We start from the raw sequence: 22,499 nt of genomic DNA on the forward strand, positions 1-22,499 counted from the left end.
AGTAATGGAGTCCCACTCCCATTTGACAGGCGAGGGACTCCTTGGAAACAACTTGGCGAACGAAATGGAATTCGATGGGGAGCTATCAATATTAATGGGGCTTATGGAAGAAAGAAGGTAGAACTGGCTGAGTCAGCAAAGAGGATGCATCTGGATGTGCTAGGAGTAAGTGATATTCGGGTAAGGGGAGATAAGGAGGAAGAGATAGGAGATTATAAAGTGTACTTGACGGGTGTTAGAAAGGGAAGGGCAGAGTCTGGGGTAGGGCTCTTTATCAGGAATACCATTGCACGCAACATAGTTTCGGTTAGGCACGTAAATGAGCGAATGATGTGGGTAGATTTGTCAGTGGGAGGAATTAGGACAAGGATTGTGTCTGTGTATTCACCATGTGAGGGTGCAGATGAGGATGAAGTTGACAAGTTTTATGAAGCATTGAGTGACATTGTGGTCAGGGTCAACAGCAAGGATAGAATAGTGCTAATGGGCGATTTCAATGCGAGAGTTGGGAATAGAACTGAAGGATACGAAAGGGTGATTGGTAAATGTGGGGAAGATATGGAAGCTAATGGGAATGGGAAGCGTTTGCTGGACTTCTGTGCTAGTATGGGTTTAGCTGTTACGAATACATTCTTCAAGCATAAGGCTATTCACCGCTACACATGGGACGCTAGGGGTACCAGATCCATAATTGACTATATCTTAACAGACTTTGAATTCAGGAAATCTTTTAGGAATGTACGAGTTTTTCGGGGATTTTTCGATGATACAGACCACTATCTGATCTGTAGTGAACTAAGTATCTCTATGCCTAGGGTAGAGAAAGTGAAATCTGTCTGCAAACGAATAAGGGTAGAAAATCTCTAGGACGAGGAAATTAGACAGAAGTATATGGATATGATTAGTGAGAAGTTTCGAACAGTAGACAGTAAGCAGGTTCAGGATATAGAAAGTGAATGGGTGGCATACAGGGATGCTGTAGTAGAAACAGCAAGGGAATGCCTAGGAACAACTGTGTGTAAAGATGGGAAAAGGCGAACATCTTGGTGGAATGATGAAGTGAGAGCAGCCTGTAAACGTAAAAAGAAGGCTTATCAGAAATGGCTCCAAACAAGGGCCGAGGCAGACAGGGATTTGTACGTAGATGAAAGAAACAGAGCAAAACAAATAGTTGTTGAATCCAAAAAGAAGTCATGCTAAGATTTTGGTAATAACCTGGAAAGGCTAGGTCAAGCAGCAGGGAAACCTTTCTGGACAGTAATAAAGAATCTTAGGAAGGGAGGGAAAAAGGAAATGAACAGTGTTTTGAGTAATTCAGGTGAACTCATAATAGATCCCAGGGAATCACTGGAGAGGTGGAGGGAATATTTTGAACATCTTCTCAATGTAAAAAGATATCATCATGGTGGTGTTGCAAACAGCCAAGCTCATGGGGAGGAGGAAAATGATGTTGGTGAAATTATGCTTGAGGAAGTGGAAAGGATAGTAAATAAACTCCATTGTCATAAGGCAGCAGGAATAGATGAAATTAGACCTGAAATGGTGAAGTATAGTGGGAAGGCAGGGATGAAATGGCTTCATAGAGTAGTAAAATTAGCATGGAGTGTTGGTAAGGTACCTTCAGATTGGACAAAAGCAGTAATTGCACCTATCAATAAGCAAGGGAATAGGAAGGATTGCAATAACTATCGAGGTATCTCATTGATTAGTATACCAGGCAAAGTATTCACTGGCATCTTGGAAGGGAGAGTGCGATCAGTCGTTGAGAGGAAGTTGGGTGAAAACCAGTGTGGTTTCAGACCACAGAGAGGCTGTCAGGATCAGATTTTCAGTATGCGCCAGGTAATTGAAAAATGCTACGAGAGGAATAGGCAGTTGTGTTTATGTTTCGTAGATCTAGAGAAAGCATATGACAGGGTACCGAGGGAAAAGATGTTCGCTATACTGCGGGACTATGGAATTAAAGGTAGATTATTAAAATCAATCAAAGGCATTTACACTGACTGACAGAGCAAATGCAACACCAAGAAGGAGTGGTTCGAAAGGGATGAAAGCTGGGGAAAAAACAGAGACGGCACGGACGAATAATTGATGTTTATTTCAAACCGATATGCAGGTTACACAATGCGCACGGCATCGACTCAGTAGAATGTAGGACCACCGCGAGCGGCGATGCACGCAGAAACACGTCGAGGTACAGAGTCAATAAGAGTGCGGATGGTGTCCTGAGGGATGGTTCTCCATTCTCTGTCAACCATTTGCCACAGTTGGTCGTCCGTACGAGGCTGGGGCAGAGTTTGCAAACGGTGTCCAATGAGATCCCACACGTGTTCGATTGGTGAGAGATCCGGAGAGTACGCTGGCCACGGAAGCATCTGTACACCTCGTAGAGCCTGTTGGGAGATGCGAGCAGTGTGTGGGCGGGCATTATCCTGCTGAAACAGAGCATTGGGCAGCCCCTGAAGGTACGGGAGTGCCACCGGCCGCAGCACATGCTGCACGTAGCGGTGGGCATTTAACGTGCCTTGAATACGCACTAGAGGTGACGTGGAATCATACGCAATAGCGCCCCAAACCATGATGCCGCGTTGTCTAGCGTTAGGGCGCTCCACAGTTACTGCCGGATTTGACCTTTCTCCACGCCGACGCCACACTCGTCTGCGGTGACTATCACTGACAGAACAGAAGCGTGACTCATCGGAGAACACGACGTTCCGCCATTCACTCATCCAAGTCGCTCTAGCCCGGCACCATGCCAGGCGTGCACGTCTATGCTGTGGAGTCAATGGTAGTCTTCTGAGCGGACGCCGGGAGTGCAGGCCTCCTTCAACCAATCGACGGGAAATTGTTCTGGTCGATATTGGAACAGCCAGGGTGTCTTGCACATGCTCAAGAATGGCGGTTGACGTGGCGTGCGGGACTGCCACCGCTTGGCGGCGGATGCGCCGATCCTCACGTGCTGACGTCACTCGGGCTGCGCCTGGACCCCTCGCACGTGCCACATGTCCCTGCGCCAACCATCTTCGCCACAGGCGCTGCACCATGGACACATCCCTATGGGTATCGGCTGCGATTTGACGAAGCGACCAACCTGCCCTTTTCAGCCCGATCACCATACCCCTCGTAAAGTCGTCTGTCTGCTGGAAATGCCTCCGTTGACGGCGGCCTGGCATTCTTAGCTATACACGTGTCCTGTGGCACACGACAACACGTTCTACAATGACTGTCGGCTGAGAAATGACGGTACGAAGTGGGCCATTCGCCAACGCCGTGTCCCATTTATCGTTCGCTACGTGCGCAGCACAGCGGCGCATTTCACATCATGAGCATACCTCAGTGACGTCAGTCTACCCTGCAATTGGCATAAAGTTCTGACCACTCCTTCTTGGTGTTGCATTTGCTCTGTCAGTCAGTGTATGTTGACAATTGGGCTTCAGTGAGAATTGATGGTAGAATGAGTTCTTGGTTCAGGGTACTTACAGGAGTTAGACAAGGCTGTAATCTTTCACCTTTGCTGTTTGTAGTTTACATGGATCATATGTTGAAAGGTATAAAATGGCAGGGAGGGATTCAGTTAGGTGGAAATGTAGTAAATAGTTTGGCCTATGCTGACGACTTGGTCCTAATGGCAGACTGTGCCGAAAGCCTGCAGTCTAACATCTTAGAACTTGAAAACAGGTGCAATGAGTATGGTATGAAAATTAGCCTCTCGAAGACTAAATTGATGTCAGTAGGTAAGAAATTCAACAGAATTGAATGTCAGATTGGTGATACAAAGCTAGAACAGGTCGATAATTTCAAGTATTTAGGTTGTGTTTTTTCCCAGGATGGTAATATAGTAAGTGAGATTGAATCAAGGTGTTGTAAAGCTAATGCAGTGAGCTCGCAGTTGCGATCAGCAGTATTCTGTAAGAAGGAAGTCAGCTCCCAGACGAAAATATCTTTACATCGGTCTGTTTTCAGACCAACTTTGCTTTACGGGAGCGAAAGCTGGGTGGACTCAGGATATCTTATTCATAAGTTAGAAGTAACAGACATGAAAGTAGCAAGAATGATTGCTGGTACAAACAGGTGGGAACAATGGCAGGAGGGTATTCGGAATGAGGAGATAAAGACTAATTTAGGAATGAACTCGATGGATGAAGCTGTACGCATAAACCGGCTTCGGTGGTGGGGTCATGTGAGGCGAATGGAGGAGGATAGGTTACCTAGGAGAATAATGGACTCTGTTATGGAGGGTAAGAGAAGTAGAGGGAGACCAAGACGACGATGGTTAGACTCTGTTTCTAACGATTTAAAGATAAGAGGTATAGAACTAAATGAGGCAACAACACTAGTTGCAAATCGAGGATTGTGGCGACGTTTAGTAAACTCTCAGAGGCTTGCAGACTGAACGCTGAAAGGCATAACAGTCTATAATGATAATGTATGTATGTATGTAATGTATTTTGTTTTCAAGAAAATATATTTATTGACGGCAAAGGGTTCGTCAGATTTCCTGGTGTACAGCAAGCAACACTCCCTTCTGGATCCTGATATCCTAGTAACAACGACTGACGGGAGAGCAATGAGCTCAACACAATGATTGATGGATGGAGACTGTGGGGTGGGGGAATGGGAATAGGTGATACGTTCCTACCTCTCTCCCATGCATTGCATAGTATATGACAGACAGGATAACAGCTAGACAGAAGTATTGGGGGAGGGAAAAACAGCATGTCACACAGCGGCACGCGAACCCAGTATTGCTCTAAGTGTATATAACATCATGGATAGATAAGTTATGTTTTTCAGCTTAGACGTCGAGAGGGCAAGTACAGAGTCTTTGGATGTTCTCCTCTTAGTAGCCTCTTACGACATGCAGGGAGTAGGCCCTATAGATTATGCCTTCACTCCACCTAGGAGGGAGATAAAGAGTTCCAAATAATGAAAAGAAATATGCAACCTAACAATCAAGATCTACGTCCAACAAAATAATCGCTGATTTAGCACACAATTTTATGGCCATAAATATTTGCAAAATACATATTCTGAGAAAAATTCTGCTGCCTTCGGTGACGTTACCGTGTGCAAGGGGCTATGCTGTGACCTAGACGAAACGCCACTCAAAGACAGCGGAAACTGGTTTAAAACGGCGCCATTGGTATGTCAGTCCAGGTCGTAATTCGCGAGTGAAAAGTATCCAAGTTGCAGCTCATCGTCGTCGAAGACGGCAGAAAAGAGAACTTAGACAATAGAAGGAGCCATCAACCCAGGACCTAGGAGTTCGTAAGCCTTCCTAAGTGCCATCGTGCGTGGCTAAAGGGCGCTGTTTAGGTCCAGAAATGGTCCGAGTCATCATCGCCATAGATTAGATAAGTAATCGCATTTATTCTAAGCATGCCAAAGTATATCGCAAGTAGAGATACCGTGTATCAAATCCGTGCTATCTTCTTATTCTTCTTCTACCACTTTCACACTCCTGTGGGGTCACGGATGCGAACTGTGTAGCACATGTGGCTTTGGCTCTGTTTTACGACCGGATGCCCTTCCTGACGCCAACCTTATATGGAAGTATGTAACCACTATTCCGTGTTTCTGTGGTGGTTGGTAGTGTAGTGTGGTGTGTTGTATGAATATGAAGAGGAAAGTGTTGGAACAAACACAAACACCCAGTCCCCGTGCCAGAAGAAGTAATCAAACACGATTATCATCCCCGACCCGGCCGGGAATCGAACCTGGTACCCTTTCAACCAAAGGCCTCAACGCTGACCATTCAGCCAATGAGTCGGACAGTTCAGTGCTACATTGCAGCTAATTATTTCAATTAGGACGAGTGGGGCCGATATTTGATTTTACTAGTGTGTTAGTCGGTTTAATTTCTTTGGCGTTTAGATGAATTCCCGGGCTAGAAAACCGAGAATAACGGTCGAGAGGTTTCGTCGTGCCGACCACACGACACTTCGTAATCTGTAGGTCTCCGGGCTGAGCAGCGGTCACTATGTAGCCGGGCTGTTGAGCTATGGTATTTAGTTTGGTTTGATTTATATAAATTTTAGTTTGAGTGCCTTAGTGTTGGAAATGTAGTGTTTTATCTATATACTAATAATGAAAGGAAGTGTTTGTCTGTCTATGCGCGATGCCCAGCAAAATCTACAGCACGCAGAGATCTGAAATTTTGAACATAGGTAGATGGAAGGGGGTCCGAATGCACCTCAAAGCCGGAATTTTCATTTTCGCTTTAGTTGGCGAGTTATGAACGAAAAACCATCAGGAAACGTGCATTGGGATATGACACTCCAACGTGCTGTCACCAAGATTAAATGCATAGAGTCGCTGTCGCTAGGGAACGTACATAAGATAGGTAGAGAACACAATATTCAAGGAGCCATTTTACGTCCAGGGCGTAGGAAACCGTTTTTGGTCTTATGTGGTGTGAGGGCATATGACGCTCTTGATGGTGATTCGACCGTCGGATCGGGACGTAAATTCTTGAGCTATTCGAGAGGAGTGGGCTATTTGCCGGCGCCGGATTTCATCCTCTTCATTCTTACTATCATATATAATATAATTCATTTCATCGCATTAACTCATCTGATTAGGTTGACGTCATGAAAGTCATCCGGTCGTAAAAATTCGCTACGAAGAATCATCTCACTGCATACCCAAACCCTGTAGAGATAGGGGACAAAGGTTGGACACTTACACATTTAGAGGAAACATATATGACACAAGATAGACTATAATAATAAACAAGGAATAATACATATATCAGTCAGGATGCCATTGTAAGTCCGTGGAATAGGAAGTCATTTTCCTTCAATCCATGATGTCTGTCTGTCTGTCTGTCTGTTTGTCTGTCTGTCTGTCTGTCTGTCTGTCTGTCTGTCTGTCTGTCTGTCTGTCTGTGTTCATGTGTGCGATGCCAAGCCAAATCCACGGCAAACAAATATCTAAAATATTTGTCAGACGCATGGCTGTGTCTGAGAGCAATTCTTGCACCAACGTCATCAACAAGCAACACTCACAAGAATAATCTGGTTTCCTATAAAATGAAAAGTCTATCGACACGACATGTCATAGAGATGAGGCTGTCAACTACACGATAGAGATTTTGAACAATTTGGAGTTACCTGGAGTACCCTCGAACATCCTGGGGTGGACGATTGTGGCACCGATTATCCTTCTCAGGAATACGAATCCTTCCCTCTGCAATGAACACGGCTCTGAAACTGATGACGTATATTATTGAAGCCACCATCATGACTGAGCATGCCGCGGGCGAAGTAGTATTCCTCGGACTGTAAGTCCATTGAGTAGGAAGCCATTTTCGGCCCGCGACACGAGAAGCCATCAGCCCGTAATATTCGGAAGTGTTTGTGTGTATGTATGCGAAACCCAGTCAAATCTACGACACACAGAGATCTGAAATTTTGACATAGGACAATCGCTTAAAGTTGTAAGACTCCATCTTCGAAAACGGTGCTTTTGCCATTGTCAACTGTATGTGGATTGTTCAAGAGTTCGAAAGGTAAACACAATACAGTATACATCTTACCTCCAAATGGAAGGACATTATTATATTTTATTCCGAAGCTCTAAGGGAACAATATATTTTGTATTATACAACATGGTCTTTTACATGGTTTTAATATTATTTGTACCATCCATCAACCCGGTATCTTAAGCATTGACGTAACAATATAATAAAAATTAAACAATGTATTTCATGCAATTTACGCCAAAAAGATGTGAGTTAGTAAATATAATGCTTTAATTTGCTTTTAAATAAAGAGTTTAGAAACATCTAAGGGTTGAATTACTAAACGCGGGCACATGATAGTATTGATATAAATTGTAGATCCTGAGAGGTTACTAAGAGAATAAAAAGTTTAGCTTGTATGAAATTAGTATTTTCATTTGTGTCTCAGGACAGTGTAGATGTAGTGATCGAACCCAACAAAATGTCAGCGTAGGCAGGCACTCTGATCGTCTATAGTAAGTATCCTTTTTATGCAGGTCGATTATTTGATTATTTGAAATTTATTATGTGGAGACCCCGATGTGTATTACGAGGATCGAACAAGGGTAGCTATACCTTACCGATGTTAAATGTCATCTAAAGATAATGTCCGACTCGTTGGCTGAACGGTCAGCGTACTGGCCTTCGGTTCAGAGGGTCCCGGGTTCGATTCCAGGCCGGGTCGGGGATTTTAACCTTAATTGGTTAATTCCAATGGCACGGGGGGCTGGGAGTATGTGTTGTCTTCATCATCATTTCATCCTCATCACGACGCGCAGGTCGCCTACGGGAGTCAAATAGAAAGACCTGCACCTGGCAAGCCGAACCCGTCCTGGGATATCCCGGCACTAAAAGCCATACGACATTTCATCTAAAGATAATTATATGCCTAGATGTTGAGTGAATATGTAGGTCTGGTAGCCACATAAAAAAGCTAGTTGAGGGAATATAATATGATACGTTTGTGAGGGATTACATACGAGCTGGGCTTAGGCTTAAATATAGAATCCCTGACGGGGTAGTGAACGGAACGTGATTATGGTCGAAGCAGTAATATGTGTTGTGGGACCAGCGATATAAAGGATGAAGAAATAATGGAAAGAGTGTCTTTCTTTCTAAATCCGTTTACCCTCCAGGGTTGGTTTTTCCCACGGACTCAGCGAGCGATCCCACCTCTACCACCTCATGAGCAGTGTCCTGAAGCTTGAGACTTTGGGTCGAGGATAAAAATGGAAAGGAGGGCCAGTACCTCGCCCAGGCGGCCTCACCTGCTATGCTGAACAGGGGCCTTGTGGGAGAGTGGGGACAGAGAGATTAGAAGGGATAGGCAGGGAAGAGAAGGAAGCGGACATGGCCTTAAATTAGGTAACATCCCAGCATTTTCCTGGAGAAGAAGTGGTAAACCACGGAAACCACTTCGAGGATGGTTGAGGTGGAATTGAACCCCCTCTACTCACCTGACCTTCCGAGGCTGAGTGGACCCCATTCCAGTCCTCACACCACTTTTAAAATTTCGTGACAGAGCTGGGAATCGAACCCGGTTCTACAGGGGTGGCAGTAATTCACACTAACAATTACACCATAGAGGCGGACGATCCCAAATTTAACATAGGCTAATTCAATATCGTCGCTTCACCGTAAAACGTTGTATTCCACTAAGCTCTTCCTAGCCATTAGGCCTATTCTCCTTAAGACTGATCACGCCTCCCAGCCACATATGGATACGCAGTCCATCAGAACAATGTCCGTTGTGTTCGTTTTTCTATAATTTCAAATCAATCAATCAATCAATCAATCAATCAATCAATCAATCAATCAATCAATCAATCAATCAATCAATCAATCAATCAATCAATCAATCAATCAATCAATCAATCAATCAATCAATCAATCACCACTGATCTGCATTTAGGGCAGTCAGCCAGGTGGCAGATTCCCTATCAGTTGTTTTTACCCAGTATTTTCAAAATAATTTCAAAGAAATTTAAAATTTAATTAACGAAAGGGAAAACAGAACCCGTGATGTGACAACCCATTGGCACCGGAGCCTGCCAAGACGACTGTTATCCAGCCAGATGGACGACAGATATTTGGAATGCTACGTGATCAGCACGACTATAGTGCCTATTCTGTCGTATTATTTTTTGACTCTCTTGACCGGGCGCGCACTGATTACAAAAATAAATATTGATTGTCAATGATTTGTTTAGATTCTGAGCTTTAATCGTCATACGTCAGGTTAGTAGACCTAATGGAATATTACAGGTTAGATGATCGCGGTACTCTACAGTTGAACCTCCTGCATCATGCTACTTTCCTAGCTAAAGAGGGACGGAGCACATATTGCGCTCGTGCCGGCTGTTGTACTTTACGGACTATGTTAATTAACACCTGCTACAGAATCATGGAACCCTAATAGCAGAGACTGCCTGAAAAGCTGATGGTGCACAGTCGATGATTGATGTTTTGAAGTCGACCAAACGGTCTAAGTCGTCATTATTAGCCCAGTGAGATTTGGAAATTCTGTTCTTCTGTTACTGTACTTGGCTGAATTGATGTTCCGTCAGAATTAGGAGGCTTGGTTACCAATCATCACTGACGGTGGTGATAACTTGACCCACGAGGGGAAAATAAGAAAATAAAGGCGAAAGAGCCAAATGGCAACGTAGGCTTTGGAAATCCCCACAGGGGTCGCAATAGAACGACGTTCGCCAAAATAGTCTCTGTCAACCTGCAGTTGCAGGGAAACTTCTTCTTCTTCTTCTTCTTAATCTGTTTACCCCTCCAGGGTTAGTTTTTCCCTCGGACTCAGCGAGGGATCCCACCCACCTTTACCGCTGGAGCGTGAGACTTTGGGGCGGGGGATACAACTGGACAGGGGCCTTGTGGGGAGATGGAAAGAATGGAAGGAATAGACAAGGAAGAGGGAAGGAAGCGGCCGTGGCCTTAAGTTAGGTACCATCCCGGAAAACCACTTCCAGGATGGCTGAGGTCTGAATCGAACCCACCTCCTACTCAGTTGACCCGAGGCTCGTACCAATTTTCATATTTCGTGGTAGAGCCGGGAATCGAACCCGGGCCTCCGGGGGGTGGCAGCTAATCACGCTAACCACTACACCACAGAGGCGGACCAATATCAAGATACCTTGATTAATATCTAAATTGATTCTGCTTGCTAAATTTACTTAAAAATTAAAAGAAGGCTGCCAGAATTTTGATTGAATTTCCGTTCGACTCTTGTAAAGTAAATTCAGCAGATGAGCGTCCGACTTGTTGGCTGAACGGTCAGCGTACTGGCCTTCGGTTCAGAGGGTCCCGGGTTCGATTTCCGGCCGGGTCGGGGGTGTTAATCTTAATTGGTTACTTCAAATGGCACGGGGGCTGGGTGTATGTGTTGTCCTCATCATCATTTCATCCTCATCACGACGCGCAGGTCGCCTACGGGGGTCAAACAGAAAGACCTGCACCTGGCGACCCGAACCCGTCCTGGAATATCCCGCCACTAAAAGCCATATATTTCATTTTTAGCGGATGAGCAATGGAGAAATCAGACAGAGGATGAATCTTTACCAAGTGACCTCATCTTTATCACTCGTAGCATCGGTGGTTCAGTGGTAGAATGCTCGCCTGCCACGCGGGCGGCGCGGGTTCGATTCCCGGCCGATGCAATCAATATTTTAATTTCCTATGTCCCATGCAGATAGAAATGAAATAACATAATACGCGCAATTTAAGGCATTCTATTACAGAAAGCAACCCCAGAGGCCCGGGTTCGATTCCAGGCTCTGCCATGAAATTTGAAAAGTTGTACGAGGGCTCGAACGGGGTTCACTCAGCCTCGGGAGGCTAACTGAGTAGAGGTGGGTTCGATTCTCACGTCAGCCATCCTGGAAGTGGTTTCTCACTTCTCCAGACAAATGCCGGGATGGTACCTAACTTAAGGCCACGGCCGCTTCCTTCCCTCTTCCTTGTCTATCCTTTCCCTCTTCCCATCCCCCCGCAAGGCCCTGTTCAGCATAGCAGGTGAGGCCGCCTGGGTAAGTACGGGTGATGCTCCCCAGTTGTATCCCGCGACCCAGAGTCTGAAGATCCAGGACACTGCCCTTGAGGCGGTAGAGGTGGGACCCCGGCTAAGCCCGAGGGAAAAACCGTCCCTGGAGGGTAACCATATAAAGAAGAATAGGCCTATAGTAACTGAGGAATTTAACATCATTTTCAAGATACCTTAATTAATATCTCAGTTGATTCCGCTTGCTAAAAATTAAAAGAAGGACGGCAGATTTTGATTGAATTTCCGTTCGACTCTAGTAAAGTAAATTCAACGGATGAGCAATCGAGAAATCAGACTGAGGATGAATCTTTACCAAGTGACTTCACCTTCCACTTTCGTAGCATCGGTGGTTCAGTGGTAGAATGCTCGCCTGCCACGCGGGCGGCCCGGGTTCGATTCCCGGCCGATGCAATCATTTTAATTTCCTAAGTTCCATGCAGATAGATATGAAATTACACAATACACGCAATTTAAGGCATTATATCGCAGAAAGATGTCATATAGATGTGTAATTTGTGTTAACATTACGCTTATATTGTGTAACCGCACGTCGCCGATTTGAAACTGGTTGATGCTGTATTCAGGGCCAGCCCATCCTCTAGTAAATATTCCTCCCATTTCTACGTAGCCAGGGTTATCTAATCATAATGTAGGCTATCAGTTTTACGTCCCATTACCTGTTTTTACGGTTTTCGGAGACGCCGAGGTGATGGAATTTTGTACCGCAGGAGGTCTTAGGCTGGCGTATTTGAGCACCTTCAAATACAACCGGACTGAGCCAGGATGGAATCTGACAACTTGGAGTCAGAAGGCAAGCGCTCTACCGTCGGAACTACTCAGCCTGGCACTACTACATCCAATCCACTATTCTTATACCCACTGCACTTCCCGCCAAAAAAAATGAAGTCTCAAGAATGTCTCATATCAGTTTAGGCTATTTCTTGTATTCAATGCAGTAAAATTGTTCTCCTTTCATCTCTCCTCAATTGTGAAATCAGTTTATCTCACCTTTGTCCGGCTGCGTGGCTAACTGGTACCTTTGGTCTGAAAGGTCTCTAAGTTCGATTCCTGGGTGGGTTAGGGACATTAACTTTCAATAGTTTATTCGTAAGATTCGGGGACTGATTGTTTTATACCGTCTTGAACATAAGATTTCATCCTGGTAGGGCCCCCATCCTAACAGACTCGCAGGTATCGCCCATAGGAGTCATCTAGAGATTTGCACTAGCCCTCTCTGGGGGCCACTAATAATAATAATAATAATAATAATAATAATAATAATAATAATAATAATAATAATAATAATAATAATAATAATAATCATAATCATAATAATAAAAAATAATAATAATAATAATAATCCACCTCTGTGGTGTAGTGGTTAGCGTGATTAGCTGCCACCCCAGAGGTCCGGGTTCGATTCCCGGCTCTGCCACGAAAATTTGAAAAGTGGTACGAGGGCTCGGGAGGTCAACTGAGTAGAGGTGGGTTCGATTCCCACCTCAGCCATCCTCGAAGTGGTTTTCCGTGGTTTCCCACTTCTCCTCCAGGCGAATGCCGGGATGGTACCTAACTTAAGGCCACGGCCGCTTCCTTCCCTCTTCCTTGTCTATCCCTTCCAGTCTTCTCCCATCCCTCCACAAGGCCTCTGTTCAACATAGCAGGTGAGGCCGCCTGACCAAGAGTCTGAAATTCCAGGACACTGCCCTTGAGGCGGTAGAGGTAGGATCCCTCGCTGAGTCGTTGTCAGCAGGATAGCTTCTTGCGATTCAGACCAGGCTGGAGGTGTTCTGTGACAATTCCTCTTCATTGATAGGCCTAGGCCTATGCATTTGTGAGTGACGGATCATCCCAGAGGTATTTCCGCCGATGTATTTTACTTCTTTTGAATAAGCAACACAGTGGGCTGTGCTATGTGACATCTCTTAAAATAACCAACATCCACGAGGGAAAACAGATGATAATAATAATAATAATAATAATAATAATAATAATAATAATAATAATAATAATAATAATAATAATAATAATAATAATAATAATGTCCGCATCTGTGGTGTAGGCCTAATGGTTAGCATGATTAGCTGCCAACCCCGGGTTCGATTCCCGGCTCTGCCACGAAATTTGGAAACTGGTACGGGGACTAGAACGGGGTCCACTCAGCTTCGGGAGGTCAACTGAGTACAGGAAGGATGGGGGGGGGGTCTATTCCTCCTCAGCCATCCTGGAAGTGGTTTTCCGTGGTTTCCGACTTCTCCTCCAGGCAAATGCCGGGATGATTTACCCTCCAGGGTTGGTTTACTCCCCAGATTCAGCGATGGATCCCACCTCTACCCCAGCTCTACCGCATCAAGGCGAGTTTCCTGGAGCGTGAGACGTTTGGTCGTGGTTACTAGGCAGGAGGACCAGCACCTCGCCCAGGCGGCCTCACCTGCTATGCTGAACAGGGGCCTTGTTGGGGATGCGAGGATTGGTGGTGGTGGTTGTGGTGATTATTGTTTTAAGGGGAAATAGAACTGGGCAACCGTCCTCTATTAACACTAATCAGAGGGGAAAAATGGAAGGGATCCGACACGGGCCACGAATGGCGTGAAAATTCAAATCTCCCTAGGTCTCGAATGCTCTAATACCGTTATGGTCGGAAAAGAACAGGAGATGGCCAAGGAAGGTCGGACAGGATAGATGAAAGTGAAGAACGAGGCACAAGTGAGGGAAGCTATACAAGACTCAGCTAAGGGCCCCGTGGTCACCAACCCAAACTCACAAGTCAAGAGCCCCTGGGGCCCCTTTTAGTCGCCTCTCACTACAGGCAGGGGTTACTGTGGGTGTTTTTTTACCGCCCCCACCAACAGAATGTGGTAGGTTTGGAAGGGACAGGCAAGGAAGCGGGAAGGAGCAGCCGTGGCTTTAATTTCGGTACTATCCTGGCATTTTCCTCGAGAGGAAGTGGTAAAGCACGGAAAAATACTTCGGGGATGGCTGAGGCGGGAATCGAACCCCCGCTACTCATCGAATTCCCGAGTTTGAGTAGACACCGTTCCAGTCCGTGCCTCCGGGAATGGCAGCTAATCGCAGTAACGACTACACTACGGAGGCGGACACTATGTTATTATTATTATTATTATTATTATTATTATTATTATTATTATTATTATTGTTGTTGTTGTTGTTATACCTCCTCTTCCATTCGCCTCATATGACCCCAATACGGAAGCCGGTTTATGAACTCCCCTTCATCCATCGAGTTAATTCCTAACTTAGCTTCCTTTATCTCCTCAATCTGAGTACCCTTCTGCCATTGTTCCCACCTATTTGTACAAGTAATTATTCTCTTTACTTTCATGTCTGTTATTTCAAAATTATGTATCTTGAGTCCACCCAGCTTTCAATTCCGCACAGGAAAGTTGGTCTGAAAAAAAGATCGGTATAAAGATAGTTTTGTCCGAGAGCTGACTTCTTTCTTAAAGAATACTGTTGATCACAACTTTGAGTTCACTGCATTAGCTTTGTCGCACCTCGATTCACTTTCACTTACTAGGCCTGTACTACCTCGCTCAATCCTGAATCAAAAAAAATCAAATCAAAATCTCTTTATTTGCAAATGAGGTGTCTACCTCGGTGGCAAATGGTACACTAAAATACATTATTGTCAAATTAACAAGAGAAGAAAATTTTCCTATAATACAGTATTATACAGTTTACTCTAACAATTTTTTCTTTTAAACACACAGCTCATACTCAATAAATTTATATTGTTTACAAAATTCTACTTGTAATATCTCCTGTACTACTTACAAAATATAGTCAACCTTTTTTATGTCGAGGAATATGTCCTTTCTTTTACTCAAATTTAGAAGGATCTTTGTAGGGGCAGATAATGTATAATAAACTCACAATTTCAAAATTCTGTTAAGCAGTAACACATTATTACACAAAAATACGCCCAACCATAATTTCTTTTATAGTTATTCATTGTCATTCCGTCTCTTTAAAGTGTTTCACTTTACGAAGATGTCTAGCCTCCATAACCTCTGAATGGTGTATTGTACCATTATATTGAACCGCGAGAATAGATATTTAACGCAGTAAAATTTTTTCAGTAGGACGCCGCTTGTGAGGGCGTGATGCTATATGGAGCGCGGGAATCGTGAAGGTGATTTCCCGAGGCAAGGCGTGGTCATGTGTGACGAAGAAAGAATATGTGAGGAAGAGAGAAAGAGAGATGGGATTTTGTCTGGGGGAGAGACCTGTCATCTTAACAGAGATTTTTAGCGGGAGCAGACAGGCCCACCACATTACGGAAATTGTGTCGTAATTCCCGTAATTGAAGGCTTCTCAGGAAAATAAAAAGATGGAAATGATGGCCAGAATTTTACGAAGCTATAGATACCTCTAGGTTTATTAACATATGATTAGATCAATAAATATGTACCAAGCAGAACCACCGTGGGAAGCTCTGTAGTGGCCACATTCCAGACTCAAGTTGTTTCTCGGGACTTTCCCTGGCGTCCTTTGGTGTGTTGCCTCATATAAAAGCTGAGTGATATGGGGGGAGATCATCAAGTTGATGATCATATTGCTGCCAGCACGCGTCGCACGTCTCCCTAGATTGCGCCAGAAACCTTTTGTTCAGAACAAAGACAGTGTGTAGTTATTACAGTGCGATAACTTTGATCCAGTGGATAGGACTTACAGAGTTACAGGTGGTGGATTTATAGGTGGCGCGATGTTCAGATACCTATCAATGAGATCGCGTGTACTTAATGGTATCAGTAACAAAAGAACGCCGTACTTGTAGACTCGGATAAATAGCGGGAGGGGCGAAGCTCCCGAGGTGCCGAGGAAGTGTGGACAATAGGCTAAGGAGGTCTATATCTATCCTCTGATAGACTGTTGAATCCAAATTAAGCGGGCATAAAAACACAATAACCGAGTGGATAGTCTCTAGAGCAGAAAATAGTTTGTGGCACAGTGCACAAGTTAGCGAGTATGCAGTTATACGAGAATGGAGGACGAGGAGTGTGTATTGCAAAATGTTAGCGCTGTGTGCTAGCTCAACCTAAATAAATGTCCAGAATGTTGCGTTGTGTTTAAAGTGAATATTTCATTGTAGTAAGAAGTCGAGATATTCCGAGGGGAGTGAGGTGCAAGAACTTCAGAACGTGGCTTCGAAGACGCTACCTTGAACGAGGCATCCCTCAAGAAGAAGACAGCACCATGGGCCAGCGGGGCAGGAAGACCGGACTCCAAGAAACGACCCTGGCTGAAACTTCTACCGTGATGGGGTAAATCATGCTAGCCTACCCGGAGGGAGAGAGGAGGAGATCAACAATGAGATAAGTGGACCATGAATTACTAGACATATGGTAGAGTTAAGGTGTCACGCAGAGATAGTAGAATTAAACGTGTAAATATTAATATAGGATTTGATTGTGGCCCATCAGGTTGCGTATTAAGATTGTTTTGATATATCTAAGGGTAAGAGTAGTTAGATTTGTTTTTTTTTCATCTTTATGTAAAGCAGACAATGAGGTAATTTTTGTTATCGCGGCAAGAGGTAGTGTGCCTAGTGATACGTATTTGTTTGAGTACGATAGACCGGATATTTTCCTTTGGGTCGGTCGTTAAATACATTTTACTTGTAGGATTAGGATCATTATGTGTAATTCCCATTATATTCCAGGGGAAGGGCAGACATATCTGCGTAATGTAAGGTAGGCATGCCGATGGTATTTATTTAGTTGAGGGGCTCTATTTACGTGCCTTAGACGGGCGTAAACTGTAGCGGAGGCGCAGGTTTTAACGCTATTCGACTCTGTGCTACTCTGCCAAACGTTGGGTTTGAACCTCTGACCCCCAAGGTTACTGTTGACACGCCGCATATTGACGGTGATGGTTTGATGTGATAGTATGGTAGAACACTTTATGTGATTTAACTGCGACCCGTATGGGTGGTTAAATGAAGTCAGGTGCGTATGTGAGATGTGTCTTTCCTCACTTATTTTGTGGCCATTTGCTGCTATGTGTAGAAGCTTGAAAGTCCCTTTGTGAAAGAATGTAGGGTAAGACGTCTAGCGGTAGTTTGTTTACAAGTATTTTTTGATGTAGGGGGAGGCTCCAGACTTGACTGCAGGTCAATGTTCGCCTGCTCTGTATTGGGGTGAGCTCGGCCATTTTTAAATCGCTCTGGAGGTAGGTCATTCTCCTTTGGCAGAGAAGCCTTTTGCAAACACAGTGCGTCATTTATTTTACCCATTTTACCTCCTGTTCCTTTCTTGTTTGATTCGCATTCTTAGGGTTGTGTATTTTACTAATGTGATCTTGGCACTATGCTACTGTTATGATTGCCCTGTTGACACAAAGTTCTGCCTGGTGGACGTGGGTTCACGTCCGTGTAAATAGGAAATTGAGGGCGCTAGAGTAGGTTATCTGAGTTTATTTTTATTACTTATTATGCTGCTATTTTTGTGTATATAAATATCCCGGTATGGGAGGAAACTTTAATAATAGCGGTAATCTCTGCGGGTATCCTTAATTCTACCATAATATCATTTTATGTCGCAGGCATAGGGATGCAGTTTCCATGTGGGGAACACATCCGGTTTTTCTTGGTTCACAGATCGACAAACTTCAGCATAACGTCATCATCCAGATGGTATTTTCTTTGTTTTCCTTTTAAATTGTAGATGTGAGCCTTTAGGGCGCTTATTTGGGCACTCCAGGTGCAATAATTGTAAATAATTTGAGTTATGAATACAACTTATGCTCAAAATTCTGATCACAGCGAAAGTGTTCCTCATTTCGTAGTTTAATGTAATTGTATGAGTTCCCCATGATCCTCTCGTCATAAGAACCCAACTAGCGACCACTTCTGCCGACTGCAGCTGAGCTGGTGCCCGTATGCAAGAACAGATTAGCAGGTAAGTATGATCCTGCAGTATAAATGTGCCCTGTAGGGTATAGTATGTCTTCCATGTTTAAAATATCGTGAAAATCATCAACGTTATCGTCCATTCTTTCAATGTGTGTTCAATGTTAAATGGATAAGTCAAATATGTCAACACGATTATATTACTGTAGACAATAAATACCACGAAAATAAACTGCTCACTCGTTTCTTTTTCCGCTACTTATTCTATACGCTTATACAAGGGTCCTGGTCTGTATAAGCAATTCAATGAATAACTATTACAGATGTATACACAGGAGGCTTATACACGGTTTATTAGTAACGAATTTAACATAAACGGTGTATAAACCTTGTATAAAATTTATACACCGTTTATTAGTAAGACGGTAAGTTTATAGTGTTCAACTCTAAAAGTGTTGTAAAGAGGAATAGTATTGAACCCTTTGAGGTCCTTCGTAGGATACCTACCTTCCTTACCTTAGCAAATCGGCATGAGATCTTTCTCATGGGTCGTCTGCGGGTTCTTCGTCACTTACTTAGGTGAGAGGCGGGTTTCAGTAATTTAAACTATCTACTAAAGGAGTCGAGTCAAAAGAAATTGAAATTTATTCATGATTTACGGTGAGGTCGAAGAATCTCATGACATTATCATCCCCGAAAAATGAACTCATTCTTGTCCATAAAAAAATAATCACGATGATGAGAGATACTGGCTTTGGAGACCTTAACTCAACTGCCTGAGGGGCATCCTTACTAGAAACCACTGTCTTAATTTAAGAGTAACATAAAGAAAGTCTGGAGATCCCTAAGATCGGCTTCCATGTGAGACTGCATGTACCATCATTATGATTCGTGACGATTCAGCCCCCGCAGCACGAGCTCTGGACTCTTGGTATAATTAAGACAGTCCAATCGGTTTGTGCCACACAGTGGTTGTATGGCATGGACCCTTAATTGAATCGATGTGACCTGCGACGATGTCATGGACCGACATCTAACTTTGTGATTTACGTTCAAGTAATTGTGGATGATGACCGCAAGGAAATGTTGCTATAATGGCAGATGGCCCTAATCTAAATCACTGGGGTAAATGACCACATGACCATCCAAATTTCTAAGCTGAAGGCTGAACACAATTAAGTCAGAGTAGTTGATGACCAAGGTTTCCACATTAATAAATCCCCAGCACATCTGATCCTCAACAAATCAAAATATAAAATGATAACAACAACAACAAACGCTCACAACGCTTGTGGAAGTAAAGTCCCTTTGCCATCGGACATGTCCCCTTAATCATTACGTTAGTAAGTTGAGATTTCCCTTGCAAATAAAACTAAGATTTCCAGAATACATTTTCAAGTTGGTCACTTGGTTTTAAGCTAATTCTCAAAATACAATTTCACTGAATTAAATAAATTAATAAATGAAGTAATCTCATAATACTAATTAACAACAAATTTTATCTACCGCGAACGAATGGTTTCTTTAACATCCCTACTTATTTAATTAAAAGATTGTCTTATGCTCATACTTTTCTTCATCGCCGCTGGGAACGGGATACATTGACATAATTACCAATACTATTCATTTATTTCATGACGTTACTCAACAACCTTATATTACAACACTAACGGTTATTAAAAAACTAGCTTGGATTATCCTAACATTAAATCCTACAATCTGCACAAATTTACACAAAACGCAGAATAAACAATCCACGTCACATCGCTTCGTGACATTCAAATAAATCTTTGTACAACCCTCAAATACTATCAGACAACATCACTACCGGTTCTCAAATTTGGACATCCCTGAAAACGGTTATCTCCAACCGATCATACCATCGTCTAATTTCCGTCGCTACGAAGATGAATGCAAGTCTCTACTAAAACGAGTTTTACCTAAATAATAAAATTATATTCCGAACATTTTACTACAAATGGCAAGTCTCAGTTACAGTTTCTGTCTAGTAGTAAGCTGGCCCAACCACCTAACAGCTGGCTGGAGTAACGGGACAGGAGCTCTCCCCATGATATCACTAGACAAGCACATGTTTGTCTTATTTAACTGGCCAACCGTCCTCAGCCACCCATAACTCTGGAACAACTGACTCGTACAGTGCAGCAAGCATGGGCACAATTCCTCAGGAAGCGATCCAGGGCCTTATTGACTCCATGCCTCGACGAATTCATCAATGTATTGCAGCTCGTGGTGGGCACATCCTGTATTGATTGTTGTCCAAACTTGCGGTCAGAGGGACCTGAAAGTGTAACCATCGAGTCACAACCGAACACTCGTCCTGCATGTTCAATTGCAGCAATGTAGCACCACTCCTTATGGGTGTTGCAATTTCCATTTTCTTCAGTGTAGAATACATCCATAATACGTATATTCCACTTCGTTTATATTTTTAGCAACAGAGTAGCAAAACATGCGGACTGGACGAAATCCACGTTGAATCAACGTGGTTATTTATTACCAAGTGTGTGCTCGCTTAAAATACCGGTAACTTTTTAGTCGCGTGATTTTATATTCAGTCAGCTACTTAATCATTGCTGCATGCTTACTCTCAAAAATCTGCTTGGTCATTTGAAGAAATACGGGCTGCCTGGTCATGTCTGTAAAGGCGTACTAGGTTCACTCGGAAGGACGTCGGCTCGATTCCGCTTCAGGAAGTCGAACAAATTTAAGAAAGGAAATTTCCACCTCCGGAGGTTCACTCAGCCTACACCACAAATGAGAACCAGGTTAATTCCTGAGAGCAAAGGCGGCCGGGCGTAGAGCTAACGACTCTACCGCATCAAGTGCCGAGGTTACGGATAGTGCACCGACGGTATCGCATGCCTGTCGCAAGAGGCGACTAAAAGGGCGCCAGGGGCTCTTAAATCGGGAGCGTGGGTTGGTGACCGCGGGGTCTTCAGCTGAGTCCTGAGTCCTGGCATTGCTTCGTCTCCTCACTTTCATTTATCCTGTCCGATCTCCCTTGGCCAACTCTAGTTCTTTTCCGACACCGACATTATTAGGACACTCGAGACCTAGGGAGTCTTTAATTTTTACGCCCTTCGTGGCCCTTGCCTTTCTTTGGCCGATATCTTAAATTTTCGAAGTGTCGGATCCCTTCCATTTTTCTCTCTGATTAGTATTATATGGAGGATGGTTGCCCAGTTGTACTACCTCATAAAATAATAATCACCTCCCCCACCATTTACGGATAGTGGAAGCTTTTACCTTTCACCCCTCCAAGGGCCTTTATTTCCTATACTGAGATGACTTGATTTGATGAAATAATAGACGGAAACACGAATAGACAATAATTATCCCTCTGACGACAATCCAAATTCTGAGGCTTGGTCACGTCAATCAATCAATCAATCAATCAATCAATCAATCAATCAATCAATCAATCAATCAATCAATCAATCAATCAATCAATCAATCAATCAATCAATCAATCAATCAATCAATCACCACTGATCTGCATTTAGGACTGTCGTCCAGGTGATATATTCGCTATGAATTATTTACCTAATCTTTTCTTAAATGATTTCAATAAAGTTGGAAAACTATTCAACATCTCCTTTAATATGTTATTCCAATACTCCTCTTCCTACCGAGCGGAGTGGCCCCGCGTGAAACGCGCTAAGGCTAAGGAGCCAAACTCTGCAATCGGGAGACGCGTGGGTTCGAACCACACCATTGGCTGTCCTGAGAATTGCTTTCTGTGGTTTCCCATTTTCACTTCCAGGCAAATGCCGGACAGTTTATATTCATAGGGCACAGGCCATTCTTTCCATTCCCTTATCAAATTTCATTCACTATCATTCATTTCATCTTCATTAGCTCCTGGACTGAGGATGGCGTTAGGAAAGGCACCAGCCCGGAAAAAACATGCCATAAATTCTTTTAACCTCATCAAGAAACGGGACTAAGAAATAGACAAACACACTCCTCCTCCTATAAAAGAATATTTGCCCCGGTTTGTCCTCCTGAATTTCAAATGTATATTCATATGATCCTTTCTACTTTTAAAAAGTTCC

At 43.6% G+C, this 22,499-nt stretch overlaps 2 non-coding genes across 2 annotated transcripts; both read left to right on the plus strand.

Moving 5' to 3' along the window:
• Positions 1-11,098: 11,098 nt before the first annotated feature.
• On the plus strand, positions 11,099-11,169 carry TRNAG-GCC (transfer RNA glycine (anticodon GCC)). Its single transcript has one exon. It is a non-coding gene; the product is annotated as a tRNA-Gly (tRNA).
• Positions 11,170-11,892: 723 nt separating this feature from the next.
• On the plus strand, positions 11,893-11,963 carry TRNAG-GCC (transfer RNA glycine (anticodon GCC)). Its single transcript has one exon. It is a non-coding gene; the product is annotated as a tRNA-Gly (tRNA).
• Positions 11,964-22,499: the final 10,536 nt, after the last annotated feature.

Source organism: Anabrus simplex, chromosome 1, assembly GCF_040414725.1.
Source record: "Anabrus simplex isolate iqAnaSimp1 chromosome 1, ASM4041472v1, whole genome shotgun sequence".
Taxonomy (NCBI): domain Eukaryota; kingdom Metazoa; phylum Arthropoda; class Insecta; order Orthoptera; family Tettigoniidae; genus Anabrus; species Anabrus simplex.